A 14,054-nucleotide genomic window follows, 5' to 3' on the forward strand; every position below is an offset into this window, starting at 1 on the left:
GTTAGGAGGTGAAACGTTTTTCCTACATTTGGCTTGCTCAGAGTTGATTGCTTTTTGGGGTCAGCAGGCTCCTGTCTTTGCCAAAGTTTGGTAAGGAAAGTTAATTCTGACACATTTGCTGGAACTTAACTCACCCACTTTAGTCTTTTATAGTGTGGTTAATAAACTCAAATTAAAGTGCAAACTGCTTGTGCTATGAGAATGCATTACCTTACAAATCCACGTCACATTGTTAAATAAGCATTATACATTGTATATGATTCATTTCCTGTTTATCACAATGGAAACACAAAGCCTATAAATGTCACTGCACTCTCTTGCTATTATAGTTGTGTTTAGGAAAAAAGAAATGATCAGACTTCAGTACACACTCAGTAGCTACTACCGAAACCTTATATAGTGTAGGTCTCATTTTCATTCTTGTTGTGCCTTTTTAGATGATCTAGTGCTTTTATGCGTTTACTTTATGCTTTTGATATTCAAACTTTTGTCATTACACAGTCAAGCAGTAGTTGAATGGATTAAATTATATACACTGAGTTGTTCTCATGCTAGTAAAATTATTTTTCATTTCAGTTGCATTTTTTTTATTATACTTTTACAGATTTTCATCTGACCTCACAAATGATATTTAAACTCTTATCATGAATACAGAAATATGTATTATTTTAACTTATCTCTGTTTCCATATCCTCTGACTGCGGTGTTTTCCTTCTGTCGGCGCTTGTGTGCTGGTTTGCATCTGTTCATTTACCTTCTGTGTATTGTAACACCAGATATGTCAGCAGGATATGTTGAGGCGGTGAATTTTCATTTTCCTTCACGCTATGTTTTAAAGTCAGCAGCATGCTTTGACTTTATTCTCCCCTGGGCTTCTCGCGGTTGTTGCATTTATAAAACTTGAACCAGCATGGTAACAGCTCACTGCTTATCTTACTGGTGTCAAGAGAGAAGATGCTGGAAAGCTGACAGAAGTCGGTAGATACAAAATCTTTGCCACATAAAATTTGCCGATATGAATGCAAAGAGCAACCATACTGTTAGTCAAACATTACACTCCCAGTACCCCCCCACCCCACCCATCCAGTCATCTCTACACAGACACATGCATGCATACGAGCACGCACAATTTTGTAAACACATTTTAACACGGGGAGCATAGAGAAAATTATGAAAATTAAAAAATATTTAAAAAATTAAATATGGCATGGTTGTTGGTTCCAGATGTCTCCGAGTATGTCTGATCTACTGGGAGTTTCCCACAAAACCATTTCTATGCAGAGATGAACTGAAACAAAGAAGATATTCAGTGAAAATGCAATGTTGAACCCAGAGGTCAGACGAGAACTTACTGACTGCTGTGAGCTGTCAGGAAGGCACCATTAAATCAAATAACCACTTGTTGCAACCAAAGAATGCAGAACACATCAAACTTTGAAGCAGGTGGGCTATAGCAGAAAAACACATGTCTCACTCCTGTCAGCTAAGAACAGGAAACTGAGGCTACAGTTCACATGGATTCAGCAAAAGGGGGCAATAGATGATTGAAAAACATTGCCTGTTCTAATCATTTCTGCTGCAGCGTTCAGATAGCGGGGTCAGACATTTGTATAAACAATATGAAAGCATGGATCCATCCTGACGTCTATCGGTGGTTTAGGCTGGTAGGGTAATGCTATTTTCTTAGCACACTTGGGTCCCTTAATACCAACTGATCCTTTAAACCCCACAGTCTGCCTGAGTATTGTTGCTGACCGTGGTCATCCCTTTATGACTAAAGTCTTCTGATGGCTGCTTCCAGCAGGTTAATGCACCATGTCACAAAGTTCAAGTTATCTCAAACAGGTTTCTTGAACATGACAGTGAGTTCATTGTACTCAAATGGCCTCCACAGTCATCAGATCCCAATCCAATAGAGCCCCTCTGGGATGAGGTGTAACAGAGGATTCATATCATGAAGGTGCAGCCAACAAATCTGCAGCAACTGTGTGATGTAATCATGTCACCATGAACCAACATCTCAGGAATGTTTCCAGCACCTTGTTAAAATCTATAATGCCATAAATAAATTGGGTAGTTGTGAAGGCAAAATTAGGTCCAACCTGGTACAAGTTGTACCTAATAAAGCCTCTGATGTGGGTCTTATGCTTCTTTGTCAAACATTTCTTAATATGTTGTTGTAAGAAATCGTATTCACAAGCAACCTGTATGCTCTTTCACAGCATACATTGTTCCTATACTTATATGACGTGTGTGCAGGATGTTAATATGTTTGTACGTATATATAAAATCAAGCACTCTTACCTCATCCAATACATCCTGTTCTCCCAAGGAGCTGTTTTGTTAAAAGAACATTACAGTCAGTGTCACATAGTGTGCGCTTGAAGATGAAGTGTCAGCAACCATAATACCTGACTCTGACTGTTCATTTCTCTCTTTCTACATATATATATCTATCGTTGCCATTATCATCTCCCTGTTATTCATCCTTCAGATGAGACAGCATAAGGGCCGATTCAATATATATAACTGCCAGAGAGTCGCACATCATAACAGATCACCAGTTTTTCTTGGCCTCAGGCTAGTTTCAAACACGGGTAAAATTAAAAACAGGGCTAGACAAACGATCATATACAGATAGAGAAAAAATAAAGACATAGACAGTCATGCTGTCTTTTTGTACAGAAAGTATAAAGATAACAGAAATGTTGAAATAATACATTTTATTATTTTTTCCAAAGCAGCATTATGGCCACATTACAAGAACTTACAGTATTCCTAAAGACTTATGAAGTATAGCTATTTTGGTGTTCTGCCTCCTGTCTTGTACTTATGCTGCACGAGTGGGAAGGTGGGTGACAACAAAGAGCAGGAAGAATGTTTTACTTTTAAAAGTCCGGTGATCTGCACACACTCAAGTAAACAGCTGATAGGAAGAAAGGACAATACACAGGGTGTAGTCTGTTTATTGTTCAAGGGCCTGACATTCACTTAACCTGACTTCTTAAAGCTTTTAAGCGACCCTACAAATCACTGGCTTACACCACTGAGTAAGAACCTTGTAAGAATAATGATGTTACTGTTGTTTTTGTTGCAAGCTGTATGTGCTGTATATCATGATTAGGTATATACTGCATGTGTGTGTGTGTGCAAGTGCATTACATGGGAGTAAATGAGGCAATGTAGGTTTAAGAAAACAATGGCTGTAATGAAGATCAACGATCTACATCCCAGAATGAAGATAAAGCAACTTGAGTCAAAAGACAACATAAACATTTTGATAGTCAAAGTCAAATTTATTTCTATGGCACATTTAAAGACAACAGCTGTTGACCAAAGAGCTCTATATATAAAATAATCAAATGATACAAAAATGTAGGACAAGATGACAGAATTTAATAAAGGAAACATAAAATGAGAAAACCTGAAGAAGAAGTAACACTAAGAAAAATAATCAAAACTAATTTGGATTTAAAAGCCGGAGAATAAAAGTTTTATTCTGAGTTTTATTCCGAGTACTCTGAGTTTTAGAGTTAAATCAAGAGTTAAAGGAGTTTTGCTTTTTGTTATCATTGTTTTCTTTTTAGCTTAAAAGCAGTTTGTAAGTGTGGATTGGTGTTTCCTTCTCTCTACACATTGTGAAGTAGCTAACAAAGTCATATAACTTACTAACGGTTTTACCTCAAAACGACTGCATTTTCTTTGATTTTAATCACATGTGAACAGAATTTTCTGAAAAAAAAAAATACATTTATGACAGAAAACAGCACGTTTGGGATGACTATTAATGAATTATTAATTGTAGGCCACAGTATGTGTCTCCAGAGTGTAGGGATTTACATATTTGTTTAACAAGTGAAAGATCCCTGCTCCGATATAAAGAGCAGACGCAAATCCCTTTCGGGAAGAGCATCCAGTGTAAAAATCAGCCAAATTAAACATGTGGTGACCCGCTGTCAATAAGAGAGCAGCAGAAAGTAGCTCTATTAATTGCAAGAGCTTTTTTTCATGACTAATGAAAGGAAGATTCTTTTTAAAACGAGACTATTATCTCAAAAACCTGGTGGTAGATATCCTTGTAGATGCCAGGGAGGGGGTGGGGGACACTAAAGCTCGACCTCACCTAGAGCATGTCAGTGTTTTCGTCGACATGCTGCTTGAGGGAACCACTTCACAGCTGTTTCCTTCCTTTTACAGCTCACAAGTCTCTCCTCATAGTCTGATCCGGTACACAAACAAATATCCTCTTTAGGAGCCAGTTAATACCAGTGTGTCAGTGTGAGTAAGTAGTCTATTGAGAGTAAAAAAGGAAAAATGATTGCAATTACTTATTGTTTATTTTTTAATAAAGAAAGAAATTCATTATGCTTGCTGTTACTCTCATTACTCTTACATTTGTCATGGCCTGAAATGACTTGTCATATAATTGCCTTAAGCTGCCAAGCACACACAAATCCCTATGTTGATGAGGGCATGCACAAAATCTTTTTTTAAGTACAAACACAAAGCTGACAGAGAAGTTGAAAATAATCCCAAAGAGTACTTCTCAGCCATCCCTGCAGTGCCAAAACGCTACAAGGCTGAATGCTCATAAAAGATTTTGTTACCTGTTCGGACTATGACTGATTGGCTGCGGTCGGCATACACTTCAGCTTTAATACTGCTGTCTGTCATTTTAAGTCAGCTGACTGTAGCAAATGTGCAGAGAAGAAGGCAAATTTGATGATATGACTCTCTCCTCCCACTGGTGAGGAATTGAAGAAGGCGTGTAACACAGCTAATGATATAATTGTAACTCTAATCTACGGTGGCCCTGAGAGGGTAAACGGACTGCAACTTAAGAAAACACCAGCAATAAGAAAAACGCTGCAAAAGCACACAACGGAAAGAGGAAAAACGAAAACAGAAATAGGAAAAAACAGATTTCCTAAAGCACAAGGGGAGTGTTTCTGGGGAGACAATAACCCGACGGACCAGTTGCAGGAACCCAAAACATGGTAGGTGTGTTTTATCATGATTCATTTAATACTGATGAAGGATTTTAGGCTAATAGTCAGGCTAACACACTTACCTCTCATCTTCTCTTTCCTCACAAAACCGATAGATCCTCCACTTCTTTTAAGTGTCTCCCAGCTTAGCATATTTTGGGTTCCTGCAACTGGTCCGTTGAGTTATTGTCTCCCCAGAAACACTTCCCTTGTGCTTTTGGAAATCTGTTTTTTCCCCCTATTTCCATTGTATTTTGTGTGCTTTTGCAGCATTTTTCTTATTGCTGGTGTTTTCTTAAGTTGCAGTCTGTTTGGCCTCTCAGGGCCACCGTACTAATCACAGTAAACACATAAAAGTTAGCCGAACTTAAAAGTTTATTAGAACTTTAATATTCTGATTATATTTGATATTAAACTTTTTCCTGCAATAAAACCAACATGTCTGATACTCAAATGAAAACATTCTCTGTTACTTAAGAGTTTCCAATTATGTCTTCCTTGGGAATAAACTGATATAACTTACAACAAAATCACATTTTCAGTTTAGCAAAACTCACAATTTATCGTTCACCTTTGAAATCCTTTTTAATTAAACAAAAGCCAACAACTGCACTTCATGAAACTCCATACTTGAAAAAGTTATGCCTCACTTGCATTGTCTACTGAAATATTTAACAGCTTAAGTACATTTTTTCAGTTTAAAAGTGTTTTCTTGGATTCCAGCAATAACACATTGCACTGTTAATATTCAAGAAGTACTAAAAATAATTCATTTGAAAATGAATGTTAATACCTAAGAGCAATATGTGCTTTTGAATATCTGAATATCAGATTTGATTAATTACCCTGCAAACTGTTGAAACTCTAAAATGCTAAAATGTACAAACACTGTACCACTGATTTGGTTCTATTATTTTTCTGTATATGTTTGATTAACATTCACATTCAAAACAGTGACTGGCAGGAACTAAGTTGATATATCTTATGGAAATTTTAGCAGTAACCTGCAACACACCCAGTGAGCAATTTGAAATGGTTTAATAACATATTGCAATATGGAAACTCTGAAATCTGGCCGTCGCCCTCACGTCTTATATACACCATCACAGACACCCTCAACCAAAGAACATTCCACAGCACATCACGTATCCCTATAGCTTCAGTCCAGCTCATCCTTAACCCACTCCCACCCTAAGAAAAGTTACGACCACCCATCACCTCCCTTAAAGCAAGATGTCTGGAGATCTTCCAGTCTACAATGGGTCCACTTTGAAGGTGCAATAAAACTTGGGGCCGACTTGTGATAACATTCTACATGCATGCAAACTGGTGACAGAAGTGCTCTTACTATACTAAAGTGAGAAAGTGATATTACTATTACTATGTGATATGATTAAAACGTGATTAATACACGAGAAAAGAAATCTGCCACCACACATAATTTTTATTCCAAAATAATCAAATAAACCTGAAATATTAATCATTAAATATGGTATTTATTTTTTTGCAAACATCTACTATGCCTAAAGGAGACACTTAACCACCACTGCACTGTCTTTCTGTGTTACTTTTGTGGATGTTAGCAAGTTTTACAGGGACTGACACTGACCCAAACATGATTTGATGTCCTCATAACAGAAGGGCTATGGCTGTCTTATACTTTATAGTAGCTGAAGCCTGTAAGCTGCAGAACCTTAATAACAGAAGATATCAGTGAGGTTGAGGTCAGAACAACAGATTGATTGCATGTCTGTTGTATTTCTTTTTTACTTAGCCTTAGCGAGAATGACACAAAAAGGCAGAGAAAAAAGCCACTGTTGAATGTTGGACGGTGGCAGTGCATCTGTTATATTTGGGTTTTTCATCTGAAGGTGATGGTTTGGCCACAAAAAAAGCTAAAAACAACACAATAGAATGAGGGGTTGCTTAATGGATGTCTCAACGTTGTTTTAATTGCACTTGCAGAAAGAAAGATGGAAAAGGAACTGACAGTGTTTATAACAGTTATCAGCCATTCCAGCCTCTAAATAAGGCTTAATGTTAAAGGTCATTGAAATTTAAAGATTTCTAAGGTAACCTAGCTATTTTGATTTTAAATAGGTGTACTAATACTAATACGACAGATTACTGAAAATAGCTGCTTCTTCAAATTAGGCAGTTAAAAGTTCACATATTGTTCAGTAATGTACAATACATCGAAAAATCAGCACTCGTTTATTTGTATTTTCCCAGGAAAATGAGGCATCCAAATATACATGGAAATACAGTATATAAGGCAGAAAGAGTGCAACTGTATTATTGTAGGGTCAGTACCTTACGCGCCTTGAGGCAACTCTAATTGTGATTTGGCACTATGTTAATCAAACTGAATCCAGTTGTACAAGCTTGGATGTCATTATTTGGTATGACATTTATTCTTCAACACAACCTGAACCCTCTTAGGAAAGCTGACTTCTAACTTCTTTATGTAGCCTTCAGAGAGAGTTTATCCAAGGACAAGTATCAAAGCTCTTCTTTAGATTTTGACTGCCTTTTGTTCTGTTTTCTGCCAAGATGATCCGACACTGCTGGGGTGTGGAGAGGTGAGTCTATGACAGATAATTGGTCTCTCTGGGAAATGAGATTTAAATCTCAATAGATGAATAAAGGATAATAATCAAAATCTTACAGTACTTTTCTGTGTTCACAATTCCCTTAATTTTGACAAGATCCCAAACATCACTGGCTGAAGTGACGTCCCAAATCAGGAAGAGCCTCCACCGTGTTTTACACATGTCTATACATGTTCACTGTTCCTCCAAACACGCTAATGATTTGGATTCATCATTCCACAAGACCCCTTCGACCAGAACATATCTGTTGAGGCTTTAGTGAATAACTGAAAAGCCATATGCATCTCTCAGGTCTTATGTCAGGTCTTTGCTAGTTGTTTTCCTGTTTAAGGACACGACTTTCAGATATTGTTCAACTGCTGTAGATTTGCAGGCCTTACACTTATTTTGTCCTCCACTTGTTCAGTTTCCTCCGTTTTTGAACGGTACGCTGCACAAAATGCTGAGCTATACTCCCTGAAAATCGCCTTGTTGTTGCAGAAATGCTATTTTATGCCTTTGAAGCCATGTTATCTTTGGCATTTTTCATACATTCAGCTAAAGAAATTGGAACTAATTGTGTTTCTGTGCAAGCAATGTAAAGTCCCATCCTGTTTCTTTAAATGAGATTACAGATGCTCATTTTGTCAGTCTGGTACTAATAAGTGGAGATGGTAGAAGTAGGACTTCACTGGTTTTTAAGCATAAGGTCTGGCAAGGATCTTATCCCCTTACCTAATGGCAGTCAGGGTGTCGTTGCCTAGCCTGTAGAGGTCCGTCCATGGATACGCCCCTATGGTTTGCCGCCAAACAGGTCATGTTGAATGATTTTACAGGCAGCATAATGTTCTCCACGGTTCTTCTAGACCCTTTGACATCTTTCACATGTGCTCTTTCACAATTGCAAAAACTGGCGAAAAAAAACCAGTCAGAAAAGCAACAGTCCCACGTTACCGACTTGCAAGTGTTGCAGTGTCATAAGTATAAATTTGGATGTGTTAGGATTAAAATACCGTGTACTGAAGATATAACACATGCATTTAATATGGGTTTATGAGTGTAATTATAGAGAATGGTTTGCCCAGGCAGAGGATGAGATGGCATCTCCTAATTTGTTCAGTTTTTGGGCACTTGGTAATATTAAGTGTCATGTTCAATATACAAGTAAGAGGCTGACATGAATGCTAATTATACCAGACACTTATAATTACATTATCTCTGACATGACATAAACACAGCCTTGGGGTGAATGTTGGAACTGGGTCTAGAGACTTCAGTAGCAGTCCTGTAACTTGCAGCTTCATTATGGGACTGATGTGAATAGAAGATATTAACATATTATACTTTAAAAGGAATTTCCACAAACCTGCCACTCTATAATATTTTACACACACAACGCTAGAAGTTTACAGTAGAAGGTACTGAGATAAAGTGGCAGTTGAGAAACTCAAGAAAATCATAGTATGTGATAAATAAATCTGCCAGACTAAAGCTTTGTTTGACCACGTTTAAATCTGTACTGGTAGATTGATAAGCATCTGCACCATTCACTCAAAACTGGAGTGGTTTGACTGAAAAAAAAGTTTCAAATATTTGATTTATCAACTGGTATGTCTTCCTAGTTTCAGTGCTGCATATTTTGTGTCTCTGGAATTTCAAGAGAGTATGTCTCCTAACAGTTCATTTCTTAAATGCCAGGTTTGTTTGACCAATGAGGTCTTGCATGGTAGCTTTATTCAGCTAGCTACATACAGTTTATTAAGTGGATGTAGTTGCGTTACTTCCCTGATGTTGCTTGGTTTCAAAAGTCAAAAGTGTGTTTTGTATAGCACTATTGATATGCAAGCCAAGGCTATGCAGAGGGATAGAAAGAGAGAGAACAAGTAAAATGTATCAATACATGTCATAATATAAAGCATTTGCACATAATTATAATGGAAATAGAACAAACAACAATTGGAAGCGAAACAAAAACAAGAGAAGAGTTGTTTCCCATGTTCACAGCTGTCTTGTTATATATATCTGGCGCACGAATCCAGGTTCTTTCTGCTACAATGTCGGTAAAAGCGATGTAAAAACAGTGGTAAAACTGTGGGAGTGAACTCTTTGATTCTGTTCTGCAATGACTAATCTTTAGACAATATGTTAAAACAGGGAACAACCCACCAGAAATATAAATTAAACATAAGGTTAAGAGGATGCTGCAGACATTATTTGTTGATAAGCCACTTCAAATGATAATAACAAGTTTTAGGCACTTTAATTTAAAGGAAATAACAGATTTATCTGATCTTGGAACAGCTGTTCAGGAAGCTTGTTCCACAGGTGAGTACCATAAAAACTGTACATAAATGGTATGTTCCCTTTAACCTGAGAGCTCTGGGTGTTTTCTAAGGCATGAGTAGATTAAATGCTTCGTAAACTAGTAAAAGTATTTTAGAATCTATCCTTTGAGACACAAGAAAGCAATGCAGAGATTTGAAAATAGAGTAATGTGCTCAAGATCAATAAAGATACTGTTATAATATTCTAATCTGTATCTATTCAAACATGCATCCTTTTTTTTTTAAATTTTGTAATTATCTTTATGTAGCTGTCAAAATTTAGGCCATAGTCCACAATTATGCTAAGATTTCTGGCCTGGGTTGAAGACTTAAGCATCTTTTATAGGCAGGCAGACACTTTCATTCGTTTTTTTTTTTCTTTTTTCTTTTTCATTAAAAACAATTTCAGTCTTTTCTGAGTTCATTTGCAGGAATTTTTGGCATATCTATTCAATAATTTGTTTACTGCAACTTTTGTGAAAGTGTAGGGGACCATAGTCCTGAGGTGGCACTGATATGTATAGTTGTGTGTCATGGGATGTTAGGATAGGAAATGTTATATTAGTAAGCAAAATGGGGCGTGTATATAATAAATATGAGAGGTCTAAGAATGGTCCCTTGTTGAACTCTTCAGGTAAGTTCAGATTCGATGAAATTCCTCTTGACCAAGTGAAAGGAATTATATGTCTTGTAGAGACATGTCAGAGTTTCTCGTCTACCCAACAGTATCATATGATCAGCTTAGTGTTGATATCCATTGGACCTCTGTGTACGGGCTATTTATAGTCCAATGTGGTCGTTGTGGACGTCTTTTCAATGTCAAACTTACTTGTTTTAGAAATCAATTTTATACTGCTTCTGTAGGCTCTGTAGTCCCATTTTTCAAGAGGCTGGAGGGCATGTTTTCTGTACAGAAACAGTTATGCGTGAGGGAATGCTGAGTGATCAGTGGATACTAAAATAAAAGCAAGCAGCTGCACGGTATATTTGGAGCAAAAATGTCCCCAGCTTCTCACAGGTAGTTTGCAAAATGTGTGCATCGACAAAGACTGTCGAGCAGATAAATGCACACTCCCACAAAACTTCTCGTACTTTCTGTTGCAACTTCTCTCAGTCCAGCTACCGATCACAACCACATTTATTTGCTCTTACAATCAGCTCTTTACAATAAAACAGGATACTTACAAAATGAACCATATATAATGCAAATGCTCTTTGAAGCTTATTAAACACATTGTAGTATAAATTCCAAAATTTATAATATTACATATATTACTCATATAAATTTCCTGTACCTGTCATAGATGTCTACATGTCGACAGTCAAAATAGGTCCACAATTTGGTCCAACCATGAATGTCGTATAGATGTCCAGAATAGCTCATGGACTGACAGACCCAATATAGACATGATCTGCACGTCGCCCAATGTTTATTGGGAAAGGTATTAAAAAGAATGTCACTCATTAAACAACAGGTAGACAATGTAATGGAATTTTTATGAAGAAAGCAATTTTTGATTACTTCAGTTCTGATTCTACTGTTTGCAGAGATGGTCATTAAAAAAAAGAAACCTTATGGTCAAAGAGACCACAGGCCTTTGGAAATAACTAGGTCTAGGATATGATATGAGTCCCAAATGATCCAGAATACACAAACGTTCTTTGGCATAATGAATATGCATATTAAAAACACCCAATGAACAATGTTAAGGTCATACCTAATGGTAATCTGGTCAATTCTTTGCATTTTATTTTGAGGGCCTACAGATGTTTATGCTCAGCCCTCAGGCTGAGAAGTGCAACATATTCAAAATAATCTAAATGTTCCATATGGCAGCTCTTTGCAGTGGTGGTCATTTGTGTATAAAATGCCGGTTTCTCCTCTTAATCTCACTTATAAAACTGAAGTTTTGAGGGGCTGTTTCAACAATAACCATAGTGCTGTTGTTTTTGTTTCACCAGGTTTTAGTTAGGAACATAAAATCAAGATAATTTTTATTTTATTTGGTAATAAAATCATTAAACAGGATGAGCTTGCCAGCCAGACTGGACCTTTAATAAAGCTAAATTTGGTTTAGTAGAAGCATTACCTAATACAGTCTGTGGCTGGCATATAATAGGAGTTATTAGATTAGATGTATTAGCTGTGCACTTTGAGTACAGTTGGTTTGTTCTATTGTTGTATTTTTGCCATCGGCTATCTAGGATCACCGGTATGTTTAGAGAAATAACATGGGAAATCTCATCCATGATACACTTCTGACTGCTGCCATGTGATATATCTTTAATTTGGCATGTGTTAATAACATAGTAACACTGTGCAATCTGTGAAAATGAGAAAGGTAATGAACTGCAGAGAAAAAAAATACTGTGGGTGATGTGTCTTAGGGCTGGATTTGAAAAATGAGGCAATTTGATGGTCAGGGCTGTTTGAAGGTGTATAGATGCTCTGCAAAATGTGTTAACATTCACTTAATCTAACTACTTTGTAATTTACAAACTGTTAGAAGATTATTGAACATATATGTGATCAGCTCTATGAAATGTATTCCTTCCTCGTCCTCGCGAGTAAAAGAAAAGAACTGCAGTGTGTTAGTGTTTTCTAACTCAGACGTCTCAGCTGAAGAACGGCAGGGTGATTTAAAGAAATCCCCTGTCACAAACACATCACACATCCCATCCAAATATCTAGTTCTTTCATGTCTGATGCTTCATGTGTGCACTGTGTGTAAAGCAGTGAAGTGCAGTATGTGGGATGGTAAATCCAATCAGCCATAGATAAAGGCGGTAGATGCATTAGTTTAGAGGAAAAATACTGCACCACAAAAGCACTGATAGATTGAACTGAATTTAATATTTATGGGATGGTGACATTGCTACACAGAAAAAATATCATGATGCTGGAAAGCATTACACTTTAGACAGAGGGTCATCCCTTAGCTTTTTAGGAAAGACACCAATTTTACCACCAAGCGCTACATGAAATATTTTGTCCTCTGTGGCTGCAGACAGCTTTGGATCCGCTTGTGTGCTCGGTTATGCTTTTTTCTCATAAAGGTCAAATTAAATGACCTGGTAGCATTTCTGATGGATTCTTGAGGGTTTTTTTCTTATGTCTGGGAAGCACTGGGTGCTGGTCATGTGTAGGGCAGAGGCAGGACTTGTACACAGTATCAATAGTCATAGCCTCAGGCTACCCTCTCTCTTTCTGGTACCACCATTCTAAGCAGATAATACATGGGAAACAAAAGTAATTTAGTAATTAAGCATTGATTATACTGTGCTGTGGACATGGACAGCTGAAGAATCAGTGGCCAAGCAGTCACTTCTTAAAATTCTGCTGTCTCTACAGACAAGTCAGCGTGGTCACAAAAATTATTATAATTATTACGATTATTATAAAATGGCAAGGTTTAGAAGAACACAAGGTCAGGCTTTATATTTAACAGTGATTATCCAAATGTAATTAATTACTCCGTGAATGATATTAAATGAAGAGGTGCACAGTGTTTGGTACACCTCAAAGAAGTGTTTTTAATTAATTAGCACAATGAAGGTGGCTGTTAGTTGAATCACTTGTTGTGACAATCCATTAGCACAGTGTCTAAATCCCGACTGAGTGCAGGTAAGATCAGACACGATGAGTCACTGTGATTGAGATTCATTCTCACAGATTTCTATATTTCAGTTTCACTGAGGTGAGTTTTGAAGCAAAACGGTTCAGAAAAAAAGGTGAACAAGTGTTTCTCACTGATTGTAGTGAACATTATGTTTGTTTTTAATTAAATCTTCCAATCTTCTTTTCTTTTATACAATATTTTGTAAAGACCTGATCCCAAATCGATTAAAGCTATTGATTTGGTACTCTCCTAAATTTCCCACGAGTACCAGGCTGTTGGCTTTTATGATTATGGTTGAAGTTTATTGGCTAAAAAAATTCATGTACCTTGCAATCACTTTCCTCACTTTTAAGAAGTGTTTTTTCAAGAACAATCAGCATTTTAAAGTAAGCTGTTCCACAAGATCATATAATATTGTTTTCTGTACTTTTATGATTGTCTGTTGTTACAATGTATTTCATTATAAACTGTATAAATGTTTATTGTGCTCTTGAGCCAGTTACATCCTACCCCCACTGCCTCACACCTCCA

At 36.9% G+C, this 14,054-nt stretch overlaps 1 protein-coding gene across 1 annotated transcript in view; it reads left to right on the forward strand.

Moving 5' to 3' along the window:
* tmtops2b (teleost multiple tissue opsin 2b) overlaps window positions 1-14,054 on the forward strand; it is a 33,165-nt gene that overhangs the window by 1,639 nt on the left and 17,472 nt on the right. The window lies entirely within an intron of this gene.

The sequence above is a fragment of the Oreochromis aureus genome, linkage group 16 (genome assembly GCF_013358895.1).
Source record: "Oreochromis aureus strain Israel breed Guangdong linkage group 16, ZZ_aureus, whole genome shotgun sequence".
NCBI classification, from domain to species: Eukaryota; Metazoa; Chordata; class Actinopteri; order Cichliformes; family Cichlidae; genus Oreochromis; species Oreochromis aureus.